Source organism: Panthera leo, chromosome D2 (assembly GCF_018350215.1).
Source record: "Panthera leo isolate Ple1 chromosome D2, P.leo_Ple1_pat1.1, whole genome shotgun sequence".
Lineage (NCBI taxonomy): Eukaryota > Metazoa > Chordata > Mammalia > Carnivora > Felidae > Panthera > Panthera leo.
The window spans coordinates 1-21,981 of record NC_056689.1 but is presented as its reverse complement, the minus strand read 5'-3'; the positions used below and the strand labels follow the sequence as shown (position 1 = coordinate 21,981).

General features: G+C 42.1%; 1 long non-coding RNA gene across 1 annotated transcript in view; it reads right to left on the bottom strand.

Moving 5' to 3' along the window:
* Positions 1–21,714, bottom strand: part of LOC122202261 — a 30,581-nt gene extending 8,867 nt beyond the window's left edge. Inside the window, exon 1 of the long non-coding RNA XR_006194555.1 lies at positions 21,175–21,714. This is a non-coding gene — a long non-coding RNA (uncharacterized LOC122202261). The remainder of the gene's footprint in view (positions 1–21,174) is intronic.
* Positions 21,715–21,981: the final 267 nt, after the last annotated feature.

Below are 21,981 nucleotides of genomic sequence, written 5' to 3'. Positions count from 1 at the left end.
TTGTTTCTCAGGCCCAGCTGCAGCTTTCCGAAAGGATTGCTGAGGCCTACACGACCAATGGTCCATACAGTTGTCTGGAATTGGAACGGAAATACTAAAAATGACCAGCATCCTCCCATGTGCCCTCAACCCAGCCCTTTGGGGAGACAACTGCACTGCTGTGGACTGAGTGCCAGGAGCTTCCTGGGACCTAACACTATTCCTAACCAGAACCCTCAACCGAAACCTAATGCTACACTTGACCCGCACCGTCACATGGGCCCTCACTTCAGCCCTCGAGGGAAATCACGTGACTTGAGTCGCTTTGCATCTGGGGACATCCCTGGACCGAACCCTAACCCTAGCTAGGGCTCTCTCCCCATGGGGACCCACCAACGTCTCGCAACAGCATGTGCTTGGGGGCCAGAAGCGATGTAGGATCATTCGGCATAGAAACTGGAACATCACCAAGTCATTTCCAAGGCCTGAGTACAGGTGCACAAGAGAATTCCTGAGTCCTAACTGATGAGTGGTCCATAGAATTGTATGGTCTGGGACCCAAAGACTAATCCTGAGCGGCACCCTCCCTTGTGCCCTCAACTCAGCCTTTCAGGGAGACAACTGCTCTGCTGTGGGTTCAGTGTAGGGAGAATCCTGGGACCTAACCCTAACCCTAACCAGAACCCTCAACAGAAACCTAACGGTATCTCGAACCCAAACCCATGACTCACACCGTTGCATGGACCCTCAATTCAGCCATTGAGGGAGATCACGAGACTGGAGTCGCTTCGGCCCTGGTGTTGTCTCTGGACCGAACCTTAACACTAGTTAAGGCTCTCTCCCCATAAGGACCCAATACCAAAGTGACAACACCACGCGCCTATGGTCCAGAAGCGGTGCAGGATCACTCAGCATAGAATCTGGAACATCACCATGTCATTTCCAAGGCCCGGTGGCAGCTGTCCAAGAGTATTCCTGAGGCCTACCTGAACACTGGCCCACAGTGTTGTCTGGCCTTGCAATCCAAAGACTCATCCTGAGGGCACCCTCCCTTGTGCACTCAATTCAGCCCTTCGGGGAGTCAATTGCACTGCTGTGGCTTCAGCGCCTGGAGCCTGTTGGGACCTAATGCTAACCAGAACTCTCAAGCAAAACCTAACCCTAACTCGAACACTAACCCTACATTGAGCACACCGTCACATGGGCTCTCACTTCAGCCCTCGAGGGAGATCACAAGACTGGAGTGGCTTTGGCCCTGGCGACGTCCCTAGACCAAAACCTATCACAAGCTAAGATTCTTTCCCAGTGGGGACCTCATACCAAAGTCTGACAATACCAAGCGCCTGGGGTGCAGAAATGGTGCAGGATCACTCAACATATACTCTGGATCATCACCATGTCGTTTCCAAAACCCGGCTGCAGCTATCTGAGAGGAATCCTGATGGCTACCCAACAAGTGGCCCATAGAGATATCTGGAATAGGAACCCAAAGACTAATCCTGACCAGCACCCTCCCTTGAGCCCTCCACTCAGCCCATTGGGTAGACAACCACACTGCTGTAGGTTCAGTGCCTGGAGCCTCTTGGGACCTAACCATAACCCTAACCCCAACCAGAACCACCAACCAAAACCTAACCTAGTCTCGAACCCTAACCGTACACTTGACCCGTACCATCACCTAGGCCCTCACTTCAGCCCTCGAGGAAGATCACGAGACGGGAGTTGCTTCAGCTCTGGTGACGTCCCTGGACCAAACCCTTAACCCTAGCTAAGGCTCTCTTCCCATGGGGACCGAATACCAAAATCTGACAACACCACGCGCCTGGGGTCCAGAAGCGGTGCAGGATCACTCCACATAGAACCTGGAACATCACCATGTCATTTCCAAGGCTGGGATTCAGGTGCTCAAAAGTATTCCTGAGGCCTAACCGACCAGTGGCCCATAGAATTGTCTGGCTTTGGAACCCAAAGACAAATCCTGACCGGCACCCTCCCTTGTGCCCTCAACTCAGCCCTTCAGGGAGACAAGTGCACTGCTATGTGTTTAGCGCCTTGAACCTCCTGGGAACAAACCCCGAACCCTACTTCTAACCCTAATCAGAAACCTCAACTGAAACCGAACCTAACTCGAACCCAAACCCTACAATTGCTCCGCATCGTCATATTGGCCCTCACTTCAGACCTCGAGGGAGAGGACAAGACTGGTTTCACTTGGAGCTGGAAACGTCACTGGACCGAACCCTAACCCTAGATAAGGCTCTCTCGCTATTAGACCCAATAACAACGTATGACAACACCACATGCCTGGGGAACACAAGCGGTGCAGCATCACTCCGCATAGGACACATAATATACTATGTCCTTTTGAAGGACCGGTTGGAGCTCCAGAGAGATTTCCAGAGGCCTACCTGACTGGTGGCCCATACAGTTGTCTAGCCTTGGAACTCAAAGACTAATCCTAATCGGCACCCTCCATTGTTCCTTCAAATTAGACTTTCAGGGAAACAACTGCACTGCTCTGGTTTCAGCGACTAGATCTCCTGGAACATAACCCTAAACCTATGCCTAAACCTAACAGAACCCTCAACCGAATCCTAACACTATCTCAACCCTAACCCTACAGTTGAGAAGCAACGTCGCATGGGTCCGCAATTCAGCCCTAGAGGGAGATCACGAAACTAGAGTCGCTTACGCCCTGGCGGCGTCCGTGTAACAAACCATAACCCTAGTTAAGGCTCTCTACCCATGCAGACCCAATAACAAAGTCTGACAACAACACGCCCTAGGTACAGGAGTGGTGCAGGATCACTTGGCTTAGAACCTGGAACATCACCATGTCGTTTCCAAAAGCTGGCTGCAGCTGCCCGAGAATATTCCTGAGGCCTGCTAGAACATTCTCCCATACAGTGTCTGGATTGGAACCAAAAGACTAATCCTGACAGGAAACTGACCTTGGAACCTCTACTCAGACCTTTGGGGAGACAACTGCAATGCTGTGGGATCAGTCCCTGCAATGTGCTAGGACCTAATCCTAACTACTATTCCTAACCCTAACCCAAACACAAACCCTAACCTGAATCATAGCCCTAAATCCTATCCCTAACACAAACCATGGCACTGACCTACCCTAACCCGAACCGCAACAATGATACTAACCCTAAACCCTACACCAAAACGCTGAACCCTAAACCCCAAATCCTAATCCAAATCCTAACTGTAACCATAAACTTAAACCCTAGACCTGAACACTAAACTCTAACCCTAATCCGTAAACCATAAATCCTAAACACTAACCCTAAACCAAACACTGACCCTGACCATAACCCTAAAACCTAACCACTAACACGTAACCACGAAAACCTAAAACCTACCCCAAAACCTAAAACCTAAACTCTAAACAATAAAACCTAAATCCTAACCCCTATCCCCTGACCCTGACACTACCCTGACCGTGACCCTAACCCTGAAGCTAATGCTGATACTAACACTAACACCTAAGCCCTACCCTAACCATCACCCCAACCCTAGCCCATAAACCCTAAACCTAACCTTCACCGTAATCCTAACCCTTTAAATCTAACCATCTAATCTAACCCTAACCCTAAACCTAACCCTAACCCCGAACCGCTAACCCTAACCCCTAACCCTAACCCCATGGAAAGTCTTTCATCACCAGTCATGGGCTATGAACCAACCCCCCCCATCCCCCGCCTCCTCTATTTGGGTAGATAAACTGAAGTGGTTAGGGATTTCTAAAGCATATTCATCTACTTCGTGAAACACTTTGTGGGAAAAATGTAGAGATGGTTGTTAGGGCTTGGCAATTCAACTGCAAAACTGCCTGAGGACTTTGTAACATATCTCAAGTTTCTCAGGACATATGTTCAATGGACTGTATCATTTCCCCGTAATGAGGTCAGCTTTAGGTTTCTCCTGTCAAAAAGAAAGAGGATTTTTACACAAAGACAGATGTATCGGGCGTACTGGTGCATATTTTACAGACACAATGTTTTGAGTTCTGTGAAGGATGAGATGCACCCCTAAGTGTAGGTGCCTTAGGTGTCCTGTGTGAAATGGGGCACGTGCATTATATGACACAGACCTTGTGGTCACCATAATGGAAGCACCAGTGAAGGAATGGGGGAAACTTGAATCACACAGGAATAGAAATTTGAGAAATTAGAGGACAGTAAGCAGAGTTTGAGGAAGTGCAGAGGGGAGGGTCCTGGGGTCAGTGAGATGCAGTTGCAGGCCATTCCTGACCACAGCCTGAGCAGGGAGCATGAGTTCCACACGGAGCTGCTATGTGGGATCACTCTCAGTGCACAATGCAAGCTTCCTCTCCAAAATGTCATATTTGTCAACGTGCACCCAGGTGATCATCTAAAAAGGTTGTTGTCTCCCTGCGTTGTCTGAAGGTTCTGGATATTTATGGGTGAAAAAAATGCCCTGGATATATAGGAAATTTAACTTGGTCTTAAGGAAATGCTTGTCTGCCTAAGTTCATATCCTTCAGTGAGACTAAAAGTGAAGACAGGATCTAGATCAGCTGAGTGCCTGCATTGGCCTTTAGCCTGGGTAGACCTACAATTCAGGGATGCCCAGATGCCACCCCTGCTGGACCCCTGACATAACCTGACAACGGCATTGCATCTATCTCCTTAAACTTCTATCACAATATCCCGAGGGTTTCCCTGTGTTCCTGCTATCTCAGCCAGAACACCAATTCTCAGTGGGACCTACACAGAGCCTGAGATGGGTTATCTGTGAAAGAGGGGTAATATTTGTTTCTAAGGACATAATGAAAAGAAGACATTGAATACAGAATGCATCTGCAAAATGTCTGGGAAATATCCACTCACCCTTCTCACAGTTTCAATTAAGATATCTCCACACAAATGATCATCAAAAAAAGATGGTCACAGAAGTTCATTAAACCAGATGGTTAACGCCTCTGCCCAGGGATTGGGGATTGCCACTTTAAAGAAGACAACGGCACACTTATTCTATTAAGATTCAGGCCCTACCAGACAAAGAAAGAAAAAGATAATTACGAGAATGTGTATATCAGAGTTCTACATCTGAGATCTGAAGACAATCATATTCCATTACATATAGACTCGCAGATGCATCCACACACTAAAGTGTTCATCTGAGGCCACAGATTAAGTACCGAAGAGGGAATGCACGTAGCAAAACATAAGACCATAGGGAAATAACCCCAAATCTCGTAAATCTCACTGTCCTATACGACAACTATTTTGAAATTTGAAGAGGACTGTGTGAGGTGACAGAGTATGGTGATTATATATCTTAAAAATGTGTCAGATCTGCCCGCATGCTTTCTCTGCTCACCCTGCGCTCTCCACTTTGTTTTTCTTAGTATCCCTTAATAGTACTTTCACTGTTCTGTCTCTGTTTCAGTGTTTGCTTCTAGGAGGACCTACTCTCACCCCCCATCGAATGCACACAGTGCGGTTCCTATACACACAGGTAACAAACTAGCAGAAATTGCAGTGATGGAGGATAGTAGCAAGATTGCCCTTTTTGCAGAGGAGCCCAAGAGAGTTTTCTGGGTTGATGGTAACTTCCTATATCTAGATGCATGGGGTGCTTGTGTTCATTTATTTCAGAAATATTCACTGACTCCTGTCTTGGGGTCAGATAGACAGGTACATGACCCTAGCATATGGCTGATTTGTAATGGTGGGTAAGGATCAGTGACCAGCGGTGACTGTGGGAGATGAGTGAGGAGGCCACACATGGAGTCAGATCCTCCCTCAGGATGCCATGTCTCCACGGACAGCAACCTTGTGCAGGAGGGCTCTGAGGATCACATATTTCTTGATCAGTCCTGTGAAATGCATAATCCTACTCCAGATTTCTCACTGAGGGATGGACAGGGCAGAGGCCAGCAGCTGGAGGACACCCTGATCATGGCTGGAGTGGAACAGTGGGCCTGGGAGATTGAGTCAGAGAAAGGGAAAGGCAGAAGATAGTGGCAAGGATTTTGAGATATAAAGGGAAGAGGAGAGAAGGCAATGTTTTCTACTGACTTCACCCACATTTCTGTGTGAACAAAAGGAGATTCTTGTCTCGCAGGGAAGGGAAGAGGGCCGGCAAAAAGACAGGGTGACATTCTCAGCTCAAGTGCTCAGGATATCTGCCTTGCTCTTGAATACATATCACAGGAAGCCTGTGCCTTCTGTCATAAGTGGAACTGCAGCTCATACCATTTAGTGAAAATTAAAGCGATGATGAAGACCTCATCATTAAGGTATTGCAACGAGAGTATGTGAACATACAGAGAAATACAATAGAAGCAAAAGTCCAAAGGTAAACCGACTGCAAAACTTATGGGAACATAGACTATCGGAAAAAGAGATACCCCAATGCCAGCTTTCAGACACCTGGGCAATATGTGAAAACATGGGGGGAAAAAGTAGTCCTTACTTCAAAAGCAACATAGGCATTAGACAAAAAGGGATCATGATGGAAGGTTTAGGGAGAAACCATATGATTTCATGGTGCTGTACCCATGGTCCTGTACCCTCAATCTCATCAAAGTATACCCTTTAACTTGAGGTTATATGTAATTGTACCTCATTAAAGAGAGTTTCAAAACATAAAATAATAGAAGCAAATGTGGGAAAGTTCCTTTCCAATCCTGAAGTGCATGTGTGATATGAGTCTGTCTTCCCATGTCTCAAAAATCCAAAATAATAAGACATTAAAAAAATTAATAATAGCAAAGTAAGAGGACCTTGAGCTCACCCTGTCCCATGTTTTCAACTGCATAACTTCCACATCCAAGTCCATGAACCAAAGAGCGATCCAAAGACTGGCAGAACAAACTCCACACCGAAGTAGAGAGAAGCTGCATCAGAAAGGTTAGGAATGTCAGAAAGGTGGAGGCCATCTGCCTGCAGAAGGGGCAGAAAAAGTGCGCCCCACACCAGGGAGGTCATAGGGGGAAGACTAATCTCCATAACAATGGGCATTAAAACTTAGAGGGGCTGAATGCCTTTGTGTTCAGATCCAGGAGCTTTGGAGGTCAGCTGACCCAGCACTGGGAGATCCAGGAGGATGAGTGATAGCCAGATCCCTGCGTGTGTAGAGAGGCAATGTAAACATGGCATTTTGCACAATGCCGAGGGAACAGGAGACAGATGTATTCATGCTGATTCTGGAGTGGGTTGGAGGACTTCTCCAACAATGAGGGAGCTCACAGGCACCACTCCTCTCCCCCAGCCTCCCAGAATAAGCATAGAAGCACTCACAAGAGGGTGAGGCTGCACAGACACTTGCTAACTAACCCATTAGCAGTGCGCCAGTCCCAAGGGTTCACTAGGGGACTCACCAAACCAAGCCTGCTGGTCTCAGGGCAAACATTTTTCAAACCACAAGGGCACCCTGTCTGACAAGCTGCATGCATAGCTGCCACAACATGCTGTGCACATCTGCACCTCACCCAGCTGTAGATATCCAGGCACCCTCATCTGTCTCACTAAGCCACATGTCCCCAGGCACAGACATGCTCTGTGCATATCCTCAAGCCCCTAGCTTCCACCGCTGGGCCACACCCCCCAGCCACCAAAGGACATCGGGAAATCTGGCATAGGACTTGTAGCCCTGTGAAATTTTGCTAACACTCCTGCCCTGTGCCCAAGTTATCCAGCGGGCGTACCACCCCACAGCTGGCCTGCCTGGGTCCCACTAACACCACTGAGACGAAGCACAGCCCACAACAGCACGCAATCAGTGCAGACACCTGCACTAAAAGGAAAAGTAACCCAGACACAACAGCAGGCTGTGAACAGTACCCATACGATAGCCTCCTGAAGGTCCAGGTCCTATAAATACAGATGTGCACTGCTGAGTTCTCCAGGACCTCTTCTTCATAACGTTATTAGTTTCAAGAGCAGAAGGTACAGCTGACTTTCTTAACACAGACAAATAGAGACAGAGAGACAGACAAAATGGACACACAGAGATGTTTTTCCACAGTGAAAGACCTAGTCAAAGTCACAGCCAGAGATATAAGCCAAAGAGATGTAGGTAACATACCTGATACAGATTTGAAAGCAATGATCATAAGGATACTCATTAGAGTTGTGAAATGAGTAGAAGAGTGAGACTGACTAGAGATAAGAAATAGTACAGTAGACATTGAGGACACAATAAAGGAGAGACACGCTTGCTGGAACTAACAGAGGGACAGAAGAAGCAGGGGAGCAAACCAGTGACCTCGAAGACTGAGTGATGGAAATTAATCACACTGAACCAAAGAGAGAGAACAGAATTCTGCAATGTGAGATGAGACTAAGGGAACTCAGTGACTACAGCAAAGATAACAATATTGATATTGTAGGAGTCTCAGAAGAAAGAGAAAATGGGGCAGAAAATTTATTTGTGGAAACAATAGCTGAAAAATGTCCTAATTGGGGGAGGAAACAAACATCCACATCCGGGAGGCTAGAGAATTCACATCGAAATGAACAAAATCAGGCCAACATGCAGACATATTGTAAGCAAACTTGCAAATTACAGTGACAATAAAGAAAAACTCTTAAATGCAGCAACACAAAGAGACCTTCACTTAGAAGGGAAGACCCATAAGGCTAGCTACCAGATTTCTGAACAGATACTTGGCAGGCGAGAAGCAAGTGACATCACATATTCAAAGTGCTGAATGGAAAAATCAGCAGCCAAGAATACTCTATCCAGCAAGTCTATCATTCAGAATGGAAGGAGACACAGACTTTCCCAAAGAAAAACTAAAGGTGTTTGTACCACTAAACCAGTCCTGCAAGAAATATGAAGAGGGACTCTTTGAGTGGAAAGGAGAGACCAAAAGTGACACTATAGACGTAAAAGACACAAATCAAGTAAAACATGAATATTTTTGTAAAAAATAGTTAAGGAACTCAGAGATATGGATTTGAAATATAATAACATTTACCAAAAACCTAGGGAGGAGAAAATAATGGGTTCCAAGGTAAATGACCATCACCTTAATACAAACTGCTAAACGCAGAAGAGGTTATATAAATAATCCAGCAGTAACCATATATCAGAAACCAGTCACAAATATGCTAAGAATAAAGATAAATAAATTAAAATACTTCACTAAAGAAAATAAGCAAAACATGAAAGACAGACAAGAAAGGATCGGAGAAAATCATTAGAAACCACAAGAAAACAGGTAATATAATGGCAATACATACATACATACATACATACATACATACATACATACATAGCAATCATTTCTTTGAAGGTAAATGGAATGAACGCTCCAATCTAGAGACATAGGGTGTAAGAACGGATGAAAAAAAAAAAAAAAAACTAGAGTAGCAATACTTGTATCAGAAAAAATACACTTAAAACAAAGTACATAACAAGAGACAGAGGAGGACGTTATATAACAGTAAAGGGTACAGTCCAAAAGGAGATATAAGAAATGTAAATATATCCCACAATTAAGTGGGATCTATTCCCAAGCTGCAAGGGTGGTTCAGTATTTGCAAATCAATCAATGTGATACAATATATCAACAGGAGAAAGGACAAGAACCATATGATCGGGGCACCGATCCTTTAGCAGTCTGACATCAGCTCAGGTCATGACCCCATGATTCGCGAGTTCAAGTCCCACATCGGACTCTGTGCTGAAAGCTCAGAGCCAAGAGCCTCCATCGAACTCTGTGTCTCCCACTCTCTTTCTGCCCCTTCCTTGCTCACACTCTGTGTCTCTCAAAATTAATAAATGTTAAAAGAAATGAATCATACGATCATTTCAATACATGAAGAAAAAACATTTGACATACTACAACATCCATTCATGATTATAACCCCCTAAAGTAGGTTTACAGGGAACATACATCAATGCAATAAATGTTTTCTATGAAAACCCTGAAGCTATAATCAACCTTAATGGAGAAAATCTGAGAGCTTTTCCTATAAGGTCAGGGAAAACACAAGGATGTTTACTCTTACCACTTTTAATAACCATAGCACTGGAAGTCCAAGCTACAGCCAGCAGATAAATCAAACAAAACAAAACGAAACAAAACAACATAAAGTAAATTAAAGTAAAAGAAAAGAAAAGAAGAAAAGAGAAAAGAAAAGGAAAGAAAAGAAAAGAAAAGAAAAGAAAAGAAAAAAGAAAAACTAATCCAAATCTGGAAGAAGTGAATCTTTCACACTTTGCAGATTACATGACACTATATATAGAAAACCCTAAAGAGTCCACACAATAACTGCTAGAAGTGATGAATGAATACAGCAATGTCACCGGATACAAAAATCATTGTACAGAAATCTGTTGCATTTCTAGACAATAACGAAGCAGTAGAGAGAAATTAAGAAAACAGTCCCGTTTACAGTTGTACACCAAATAATAAGGTATCTATGAATAAATCTATCCAAGGTGGTGAGCGACCTATACTCTGAAAATTATAAAACAATGATGAAAGAAATACAAGATGACACCAAAAAATGGAAGGATATTCTATACTCATGGATCGGAAGTACAAATTTCATGGAAATGTCTATACTTCCCAAAGCAACAGACACAATTAATGCAATTGCCATCAAAATAGCAACAACATTTTTCATAGAACTAGAACGGTCCTAAAATTTGTACAGAACCACAAAAGACCCAAATCTTCAGAGTAAACAACCTTTATGTGAAGTGATAATTATGGATGGAACTATGCCTCTGGATCTTCTGCTCCAAAACACAGTAGTCAGCCTAAGCATTTGAACAAACGTTAGACATATCCCAACCAAGGATCATTCTACAAAATACATTCTACAAACGTACCCTCAAAACTTTGCAGATTAGGAAAAATATGGAAAAATCTAAAAATCGCCATGGCCAATTGAAGCTGAAGGAGACAGGATGACTGTAATGTGCCAGCTGGGATGAGTCTGGGATAGAAGAGGTTAAAACCGAAGCAATCTGAATACAAATATAAAGTAATTAATACTACCATATCTCTTTGGGATATTGATTGTGATCATGTATCAACTTAGAGGACATCAATAGTCAGAAAACACTCTGATGTATGTGGAGACTCAATAATATCTTCCCAATTTTTCTAGTAACTAGAAACCCACCATGATTGAAAAGATTATTAGTAATCATGGTTTTATTTTTTCAACACCTAATATTATATGACTAGTTCTAGTATTAGTTACTAGTGATGGCCATGTACCTATTCTTGTTGTTCTTACTATTGTGTAATTTAAATAATAGCATTCATGGTACAGAAAACTGAATGCATGATATACACTTCATAGAAACATCCACTTTACATATTTTAAGATAATAACGTATGTATACACCACTGTATTATGTGGTATGTAAATTAAGCGTTTTTCGGATCTTGAATGAACATGTCATTAAATGGCTTTCCATAGAGGCGGTTATCCTAGATAATGAATGATACTCAGATTTTACAGGATGTACTTCACATCATGCCTGAAGAGTGTCCAAAAAAGAAAACATACGTACACACGGCCAGATGGATCATTGTGACTAGCTCACTTATTGTAAAGAATCCTTGCTTTAATATTTTCACGCATATTTTTAGCAGGAATACAAGAGAATGAAATATTTCCAAATCGAAGAGATGTTCAAAGGCTGGAAGAATGATATGGTGTTCAAGGGGTTTCAGAAGGAAAATATGTGACCATGAAGTGGCAGTCACAGGCAAGCAGGTTTCTCTCGTCCACTTTGACAGGTTTTCATGAGGGGATGTCCATCACAGCATGTGATCTGCAAAAGGGTAAGACCCAGAAGTACCAGAGTGAAAGACACGCTTTAGGAAGAGGTGACTTGGAAAGGGTCCTTCTGTGGCTAAGTGATGGCTCAGAAACCTGGCTGGGTGTCCCTGGGTCAAAGATTTCAGGAGGCCAGCAGTAACCTAGACTCACAAAGATCTTAGTAACATACATCAATGTAATTTAGAGTCACAAAAACCTTATAGCCACAGAGTTGATCTTCATCTATGATTAGGAGATGGTCACAGTTTTACAGGATATGATCATTGGGCCAGCAGTAGATGACTAAAATATTATTTAGGGCTATGATTTTAATAAAAAAATTGATGTGCAAAAATATGGGTTTGGAATGTAAAGAAAACTCACAGGACCATCATGGAGTTACTTATGTTAAGGCCTCATGTCACTAACACTAAATTCATTCCTGTAGGAATGTAACCTTTAACCAGTCAGCAATGAAATTCCTGGTCATTGCTGGAAATTTAACTGATAGACCCCTGCCATTTCTTCAGGGAGGAAATCTCACCTAAATAAGGTATTCCATGTCACTAAATTTGTTTTAAGTTTATTTATTTTGAGAGAGAGAGAGAGAGAGAGAGAGCGAGCGAGCACATGCAAGGGAGGGGCAGGAATAGAGGGAGAGAGAGAAGCCCATGACCACGAGGTCATGATCTGAGCCAGGATCAAGACTCGGACACTTAACCAAGCGATCGAGACCCCGAAAATGTGGAGTTTCAAAGGTTAGCAGGCTTGACTGGGATACAGCCCTGAGGGCACTGGCCTAATCCTTGAGAGAAGGCAGCAAACTACTTACAGGCAGATGGTATGGAAACAGTGACCTGTACATCGCCTGGTGCACACAGTGGGGCGATTATACACTCATCATGGATAGCACCCCTGAGAGGCAGTGTTCACAACAAGGGGACAAAGGAGCTAGGACAGAGGAGGTGTGTGGGACCATTTTCCTCCTCTTCTCCACAGCATAAACACAGAGCCATCTGCTGGAAACAATGTCATCCCACACTGGCTGCCTAAGATGCTTACACCAACCCCACATTCCTGTGCTCTGGTGAGACTGGCCTTCTAGGTCAATCAGGCTTGCCTCAGTCCCAATGGAGGTGTCCCCTTCCCCAGGAGACCAGCGGAAGCCCAGGACCACACCACCTCTCTTGACCAGACAGTTCTGCAGAGCTTCACTTCGAGTGGCAGTCATTTCAAGTCTCATTTAAGAAGCAGATCGGAGCTGGCCTAGACAAAACTCAGCACATTCTGGCCAAGGACCATACATTGTCCATACAACTGGCCTGAAGGACAGTGCAGCCAGAACACAAAACAGTGTACGCAACACACACCACAGACACTCCCTGATGTGTCAGGCCCTGGACACTAGATGACCTCCATTTTATAAAGCCATTCATCTCACAGGAAGATAACATAATGAGCTTTTGTAACACAGAGAAGGCAAATACTCAGCCAAAATGCCAAGACAAGAGGAATGCATCCCAAATGAATGAACAAGATAAGGTCATGGCCAGAGAAATGGAAGGAACACTTCCAAACTCATTCTATGAGGCCAGCTTGGCCTTGAGTCCAAACTGGACAAAGACCCCACCAGAAAGGAAAACTACAGACCAATTTCCCTGATGAACCTGGATGCAAAAATTCTCAACAAAAAGTAACGAACCGGATCCAACAATACATACAAATAATTATTCACCACAATGAATTGGATTTATTCCTGGGATGCACCACGAATTCAATATCTGCAAATCAACTGATGTGATACAGCACATTGATAAAAGAAAGGATAAAAACATATGATCCTCTCAATAGATGCAGAAAGAGCATTTGACACAATGCAGCATCCTTTCTTGATGGAAAAAAAAGCACTCATGAAAGGAAGGATAGAAAGATCTTGTCTGAATATCAGTATGTCCAGATACAAAAGTTCCACAACTAATATCATCTTCAATGAGGAAAAACTGAGAGCTTTCCCCCTAAGGTCAGGAACACGACTGGGATGTCCACTCTCACCACTGTTATTCCACAAACTGTTGGAAGTCCTAACCTCAGCAAGCAGACAACAAAAAGAAATACAAGGCGTCCAAATTGGCAAGGAGGGTCAAACTTTCCCTCTTCGCAGACATGATACTTTCCAAGGAAATCCAAAAGACTCCATGGAAAAACTTTTAGGACTGATACTGGAATTCAGGAAAGTCTCAGGATATAAAATCAATATACAGAAGTTGACTGCATTTCTATACACCAATAATGAGTCAGCAGAAAGAAATCAAGGATTGATGTTCTTTACAACTGCACTGAAAACCATCAAATACCCAGGGGTAAACATAACCAAAGAGGTAAAAGATCAGTACACTTAAAACAATAGAGGGGCGGGCGCCTGGGTGGCTCAGTCGGTTAAGTGCCGACTTCGGTTCAGGACATGATCCCACATTTGTGGGTCTGAGTCCCGTGATGGGCACTGTGCTGACAGCTTGGAGCCTGGAGCCTGCTTCAGAGTCTGTGTCTCCATCTCTCTCTCTTTCTGCCCCTCCCTGCTCATGTGCTCTCTCTTTCTCTCAAAAATGAACAAAGATAAAAAAAAATAAAGGAACAAACCATACAACATCTATGAAAGAAATGGAAGAAACACAAAGAAACGGAAAAACATTCCATGCTCATGGATGAGAAGAACAAATATTATTAAAATGTCAATACTCCCCAAAGCAATCGACACATTCAATGCAATCCCTATCAAAATAACACCAGCATTCCTCACAGAACTAGAACAAACAACCCTAAAATTTGTAGGGAGCCAGAAAAGACCCCAAATCGCCAAAGACATGTTGAAAAAGAAAACAAAGCTGGAGACATTAAAATCTGGACTTTATGGTGTATTAGAAAACCGCAATCATCAAGACAGTATGGTACGGGCACAAAAACGGACACAGACATCAATGGAATGGAATGGGGAACCCATAAATGGATCCTCAAACATATGGCCGAGTAATCTTTGATAACACTGGAAAGAATATCCAGTGGAAAAACAAAAGTCTCTTCAGCAAATGGTACCGGGAAAACTGGACAGTGAGAAGATTGGACCTGGACTATGTTCTTAACCACACACACACACACACACACACACACACACACACACACACACACCTCAAAATGGATGAAAGATATAAATGTAAGAAAGGGACCATCAAAATCCTAGAGGAGAAAACAGGCAATCTACCTCCTTGATCCTGGCCACAACAACTTCTTGCTTGTCATGTCTCCAAAGCAAGGGCAATAAAAACAAAACGAACTATTGGGACCGCAAGATAAAAAGCTTCTGCACAGCAGAGGACACAATCAGCAAAACTGAAAGGCCACTGAATGAAATGGGAGAAGATATTTGCAGGTGACATATCAGATAAAGGGTTAGTATCCAAAATCTATAAAAAATTATCACACTCAACACCCAAAAACCAAATAATCCAATGAAGAAATGGGCAAAAGACATGAAGAGACACTTTAACAAAGATGACATCCAGATTGGTCACACATGAAAAGATGCTCAATCTCACTTGTCATCAATGAAATACAAATCGAAACCACAATGAGATATCCCCTCACACCTATCAGAATGGCTAAAATTAACATCTCCGAAAAAGACAGATGTTGGCAAGGATGCATAGAAAGGGAACGCTTTTGAAATGCTGGTGGGCATGCAAAGTGGTGTAGCCACTCTGGAAATAGTATGGAGATTTGTCAGGAAAACTAAAAATAGAACTACACTAGGCCCCCGCAATTGCACTACTACGTATTTATCCAAAGGATACACTAACGCTGAGTCGAAGTGGCACATGCACTGCAATGTTTATAGCAACATTATCAACAATAGCTAAATTATGCAAAGAGCCCAAATGACCATTGACAGATGAATGGATAAAGAAGATGTGGTATATTCATACAATGGAATATTACTTGGTGGTAAAAAATAATGAAATCTTGCTATTTGAAACAACATGGATGGAACCAGACTTGATTATACTAAGCAAAATATGTCAGAGAAAGACACACATCATATGATTTCTCTCATCTGTGGAATTTAATACAACTCATGAACGTAGTGAAAGGAAAGCAAAATAAGATACAAACAGAGAGGGAGTCAAACGATAAGAGACTCTGAAATACAGAGAAGAAACTCAGGGTTCCAGGAGGGTTACTGAATAGGGGTATGGGCTAAATGGGTGATGGGCATTACGGGCGCACTTGGGATGAGTATTGGGTATATTTTGTACTTGATGGATCACTAAATTCTACTGCTGAAACTGTATTCCAATATAAAGTAACTAACTTGAGCTTAAATTAAAAAAAAAATATTAAAAAGAAGTAAAGAAATGTACTACCAGTCAAAAGAAAAGAATATTTAAATCGGGCTCTTTGAGTGGAAATATAGGACTAAAAGTGTTACAGACAAGAAAGGATCAGAGAAAACATCAAGAAACAATGGCAAAACAACTAGTAGAATGGCACTAAATATACACCTATTAATAATCACTCTAAATGTACATGGACTAAATGCTCCAATCATAAGACATTGGATAGGGCTTCAGAATGGACAAAACAAACAAACAAACGAACAAAAACAACACCTATCTAGATGCTGCCTACAAAGCTTTATTTGGACTTAAGTCACCTTCAGATTTAAAGTAAGGGAATGAAGAAACATTTATTATGCCAATAATGTCAAAAGAAAGCCAGTAGCAATACTTATATCAGGCAAAATAACCTTTAAAACCCAGACTCTATTTTGATACACTTTGGGTAAATACCTAATAGTGACATTTCATGAACCCAGTATTTATAGCAGCATTATCAAGAGTAGCCAAACTATAGAGAAAGCCCAAGTATCCATCAACTGATGAAGGTATAAAGAAGTTGTGGTGTGTGTGCGTATGTATGTATACGCATATATAAATATGTGTACGTTCATATATACAAACATATGTATATACAAAGAAATATAACTCAACTTCAAGAAGAATGAAATCTTGCCATTTGCAATGATGTGGATGGAGCTAGAATGTATTATGCTAAGTGAGATATGTCAATCAGAGAAAGACAAATATATGATTTCACTCATGTGGAATTGAAGAAACAAAACAGATGAAAACATGGGAAGGGGGCAGGAAACGAGAAGAGTGGTAACAAACCACATGAGTCTCTTAATGTTAGAGAAAAAAACCGAAGGTTGATAGAGGGAAATGGGTCAGCGCTGGGCTAGATGTGGGATGAGTATTACAGAGAGCACTTGTTGGGATGAGCACTGGGTATTGTATGTAAGGGATGAATCACCAAATTCTACTCCCGAATCCGAGAATGCACTATATGTCAACTATGACTTAAATTAAAATAAATAAATAAATGAATAAGTAAGTAAATAAGTAAATAAATAAATAAAGCTATAACAAGAGATGAAGACGGACGCTATCTCATACTAAAGGGAAAAATGAAACAAGAAGATCCAATGATTGTAAAATTTGATGCACCCAACATGTGATCACCAAGTATATAAAATATTTAACAACAACCATAAAGGATCTCATTTTTTATAATATAACGATAGTAGAGGACTTTAACACATCGCTCACATCAATGGACAGTAGCTGTAAACAGAAAATCAACAAGGAAACAATGGCTTTGAATGACACACTGGACCAGATGGGTTTAACAGATATATTGAGAACACTCCATACTAAAATGGCAGAGTACATATTCTTTTCAAGCGCACATGGGACATTCTCCAGAGTTGATCATATTCTAGGTCACATATCAGAAGAAGAACAGCAGAAGGTAAGGAAGTAATAGAGATTCAGACAGAAATAAGGGATATTCAAACCAAAAAGACACTAGACAACAATCAATGAAACCAGGGGCTGGTTCTTTGAAAACAGTAATCAACATGAAAACCTTCTAGGCAGACTTTTCAGTAAGAAGAGAGAAAGGACTCAAATAAATAAAATCACAAATAAGAAAGGAGAAATAACAGTCCACACCACAAAAACACAGTTAGAAGTTAATATTATGAACAACTATATGCAACAAATTGGACACTCTGAGAAAAATGGACAAATTCCTACAAACACACAAACTACCAAAACTGAAACAGGAAGATACATATATTCTGAAAAGAGAAAGAAATCAAATCAGTAATAAAAAAATCTCCCCCCAACACAAAAGTTCTGGGCCAGATGGTTTAACTGATGAATTCTACCATCCATTTAAGAAAGAGGTAATATGTATTCTCCTCGAATTATTACGAAGAATAAAAAAGAAGGAAAACTTATAAATTCATCTTATGAGGCCATCATTACCCTGATACCAAAACCAGATAAAGCCTCCACTAAAACCGAAAACTGGCGGGGCGCCTGTGTGGCTCGGGCTGTTTACTCTCCAACTCTTAATTTCGGATTAGGACATTATCTTGCAGTGCGTGGGTTCGAGTCCCATGTTGGACCCTGCCATGACAGTGTGGGGCATGGCCAGGATTCTCTCTCTCCCTATCTCTGAGCCCCTCCCTCACTTTTATGTACTCAAAGGAAAGAAATAAACATTTAAAATGTTTAAATTTTTTTTAAATAAAACTGCAGCCCAATAGCCTGATGACTATGTATGCAGAAATTCTTATTAAAATACCTTCAAATTAAAGTCAACAATACATTAATAGAATCATTTACCATAATCAAGTGGGATATATTCCTGGGCTGCAAGGGTGGTTCCACATTCACAGATCAATCAACATGATGCACCACAGTAATAGAAGAAAGGATAAGAACAATACGATGCTTTCAACAGATGCAGGAAAACTATTTGACAGAATGTCACATCCATTCATGATAAAACCCCTCAGCAAAGTACATTGAGAGTCAACCTACCTGCACATAATAAAGGTCATCTAGGAAAAACCCACAGCTCATCTCATCCTCAATGGGGAAAAATTGAAAATTTTTCCTCCAAGGTCAGGGACAAAACAGGGATGACCCCTCTCACCACTGTTATTCCACATAGTACGGGAAACCCTAACCACAGCACTCAGACAACAAAAAGAAATAAGAGGCATCCAAATCGGCAAGGAAGAAGTAGCACTTTCGCTATTTGGAACTGACATGATGTGTTCTATAAAAAACATGAAAGATTCCCTTAAAAAATGCTAGAATTGATATATGAATTCCACAAGTCACAATATACAGAAATCAAGCTACATAGATGTATTGCATTTCTAACACAAATCATGAATTAACACAGAGAGAAAGTAAGGGAATCAATCCCATTGACAGGCTCACAAATACCACAAGAAACCAGGAATAAACCTAACCAAAGAGTTGAAAGACCTGTACTCTAAAGTCTATGAAACACTGATGAAAGAAATGGAAGAGGACACAAAGAAATGGAATACATTTCATGTTCATGGATGGGAAGCACAAAATACTGTTTAAAATGTCTACACTCCTCAAAACAATCTACACATATAATGAAATCCCTATCACACTAACAAAAACATTTGTGACAGAACAAGAACAAATAATCTCAAAATTTGTATGGAATAACAAAAGTCCCCAAACAGCCAAAACAAACTTGAAGAAGAAAAGCAAAGTTGGAGACATCACAATTCCAGACTTTAGGTTATATTACAAAGCTGTACTGATCAAAACAGTATGGTACTGGCAAAACAACAACAACAACAACAACAACAACAACAACAAACACAGAGGCATAGATCAATAGAATAGAAACGCAGAGAAATGAACTCACACCTATATGGTCAATTAATTCTCAACAAAGCAGGAAAGAACATCCAATGGAAAAAAAGATAGTCTTGGGACACAGGGGTGGCTCAGTCAACAAAGCGTGTGATTGTGAATTCAGCTCAGGTTATGATCTCAGGGCAGTGCAGAGCATGCGTGGGATTCTCTGTCTCCATTTCTCTCTGCCCCTCTTCTGCATGCTCTCTCTCTCTCTCTCTCAAAAATAAGTAAATAAACTTAAAAAAAGGCTCCTCAACATATGGTTTTGGAAAAACTGGACAGCATCCTGCAAAACAAAACAAAAACAACAATGGACCACTTTCTTACAACATACACAAAAATAAATCCAACATGGATAAAGACCTATATGTGAAACCTGAAACCATAAAAATCCCAGAGGATAACACGGGTAGTATCTTATTTGACATTGCCTGTACAAACGTCTTTGTAGATATATCTCTAGAGGTAAGGGAAACACAAGCAAAAATAATGAGACTTCATAAAAATTAAAACCTTCCATCACCTAGGAAATAATCAACAAAACTAAAACACCTACAGAATGATATTTGCAAACGACATCAGATAAAGGGTTAGTGCCCAAAATATATACAGTTATACAGCACCCAAAAAATGAAAAATCTGATTAAAAATGGGCAGAAGACAAAAATGGACATTTCCTGAAGGAAGACATATACCTGGCCAAGAGACACATGAAAAAATACTCAACAATACTGATCTTCAGGGAAATACAATTCAAAAGTACAATGAGATAACACATCACATCTGTCACAATGACGAAAATCAATGAAGGATGAAACAGCAGGTGTTGCCAAGGATGTGGGGAAAGAATAACCCTCTTGCACTGTGGGTAAGAATGCAAACTGGTGCAGCCAGTCTGGAAAACATTATGGAGATTTCTCAAAAAAAAAAAAAAACTGGAAATGGAAGTACCTTACGATCCAGCAATTTCACTACAAGGTATTTCCACAAAGAATACAAAATCTTCAAAGGGATACATGCACCATGATGTTTACAGCAGCATTTTCTACAACAGCCAAATTACAGAAACTATCCAAGCATCCATCAACTGATGAATAAATTGAGATGTGGTATATGGAATGTAATATTATTAGGCCGTAAAAACATGAAATCTTGCCATTTGCCATGAGCTGGATGGAGAGAATGTTATCCTGGGTGAAATAAGCCTTTCAGACAAAGACAAATACCAGATGATTTCACTAACACATGGAAATAAAACAAAACAAAGCGGGGGGGGGGCGGGGAGAAGACAGTGACAAACAGACTCTTAACTAGGAAACAAACTGAGGGCTTCCAGAGCAAGGTGGGGAATGGGTGAAACAGCTGCTGGGGATTAAGTGCACCTGGGATGAGCACCGGATGACGTGTGGAAGGGTTGCTCTATATTTTACACCTGAAACTAATACTACACTGTATCTTTACTCACTGCAATTTAAATTCAAGATAACGTACGTTAATGACAGGTACCTACCAGGTTTTCTGTAGTTTGCAATCACTTAATTAGGTTGGAAAAATAACCATGAAACTTTTTAAAAGGCATGTATGATATGGGGGACAGTTTGTGCCCTTACCTCGGTCACTGGTTCTAGCAGGACTCGGAAAGTGGGTCCCAGCTCAATCTTCTAGGGGTTCCCAAGACGAGCATTTCATGTATTCATGTCCTAACGGAATGCAGCTCCCGTTCTTCTGAATTTCTGTCAGGGTTTCTTCCCGGAAACAAGCCTGAATCTGGAACAACAAACCATCGACTGCATCAATGAGGTGATGTCGTGGGCCTCCGCAATCCACGAGACCTTTAGTAAAATATGTCTTGTTCAAATACTGTCCGGGAAGGGGAGGAATGAAACACGGGAACAGCCCAGAAAACGCAAGGGCCTGTGCAGCTCAGCAACCAGTTTGCCCAGGGAAGCCACCCAGCGCCCACTCCTCAGCACTCAGTACAATAAGACAAATTCTCTCTGGCGACTCAGGAGATGCCAAGTTGCTACAAAGCTCCCAAGATCTCCCCTGGGGCGGGCGGCACAACCTGCTGGAAATGCAGCTCTGCTCTCTGTACTGAGGCAGCGGCAGAGGCCCTGAGTCCTCTGGGAGCAATCAAAGCCCTTCCTGCTCTCAGGTGCCCTGGGTCAGAAAAGCCGATGGTGCGCCCTCTGCTGGCCATCACTGCCTGGGCAGAGGAACCCGCCTCTCCGGGTCTATGGTGCTCGAGCTCTCTCTGTTGGCCATCGTGGGCATTTTTGCAATGTGGAAGGCCCTGGTCGCTCAGCTGAGACACTGAAGGTGCCTGGGCAACTAAACCTGTTCTCCACATTGGGAAAGGTTTTAATGACAGGGCCTGGGACACAAAGAAATCTTTTCCTTCTCCTTTCTTGTGAGTG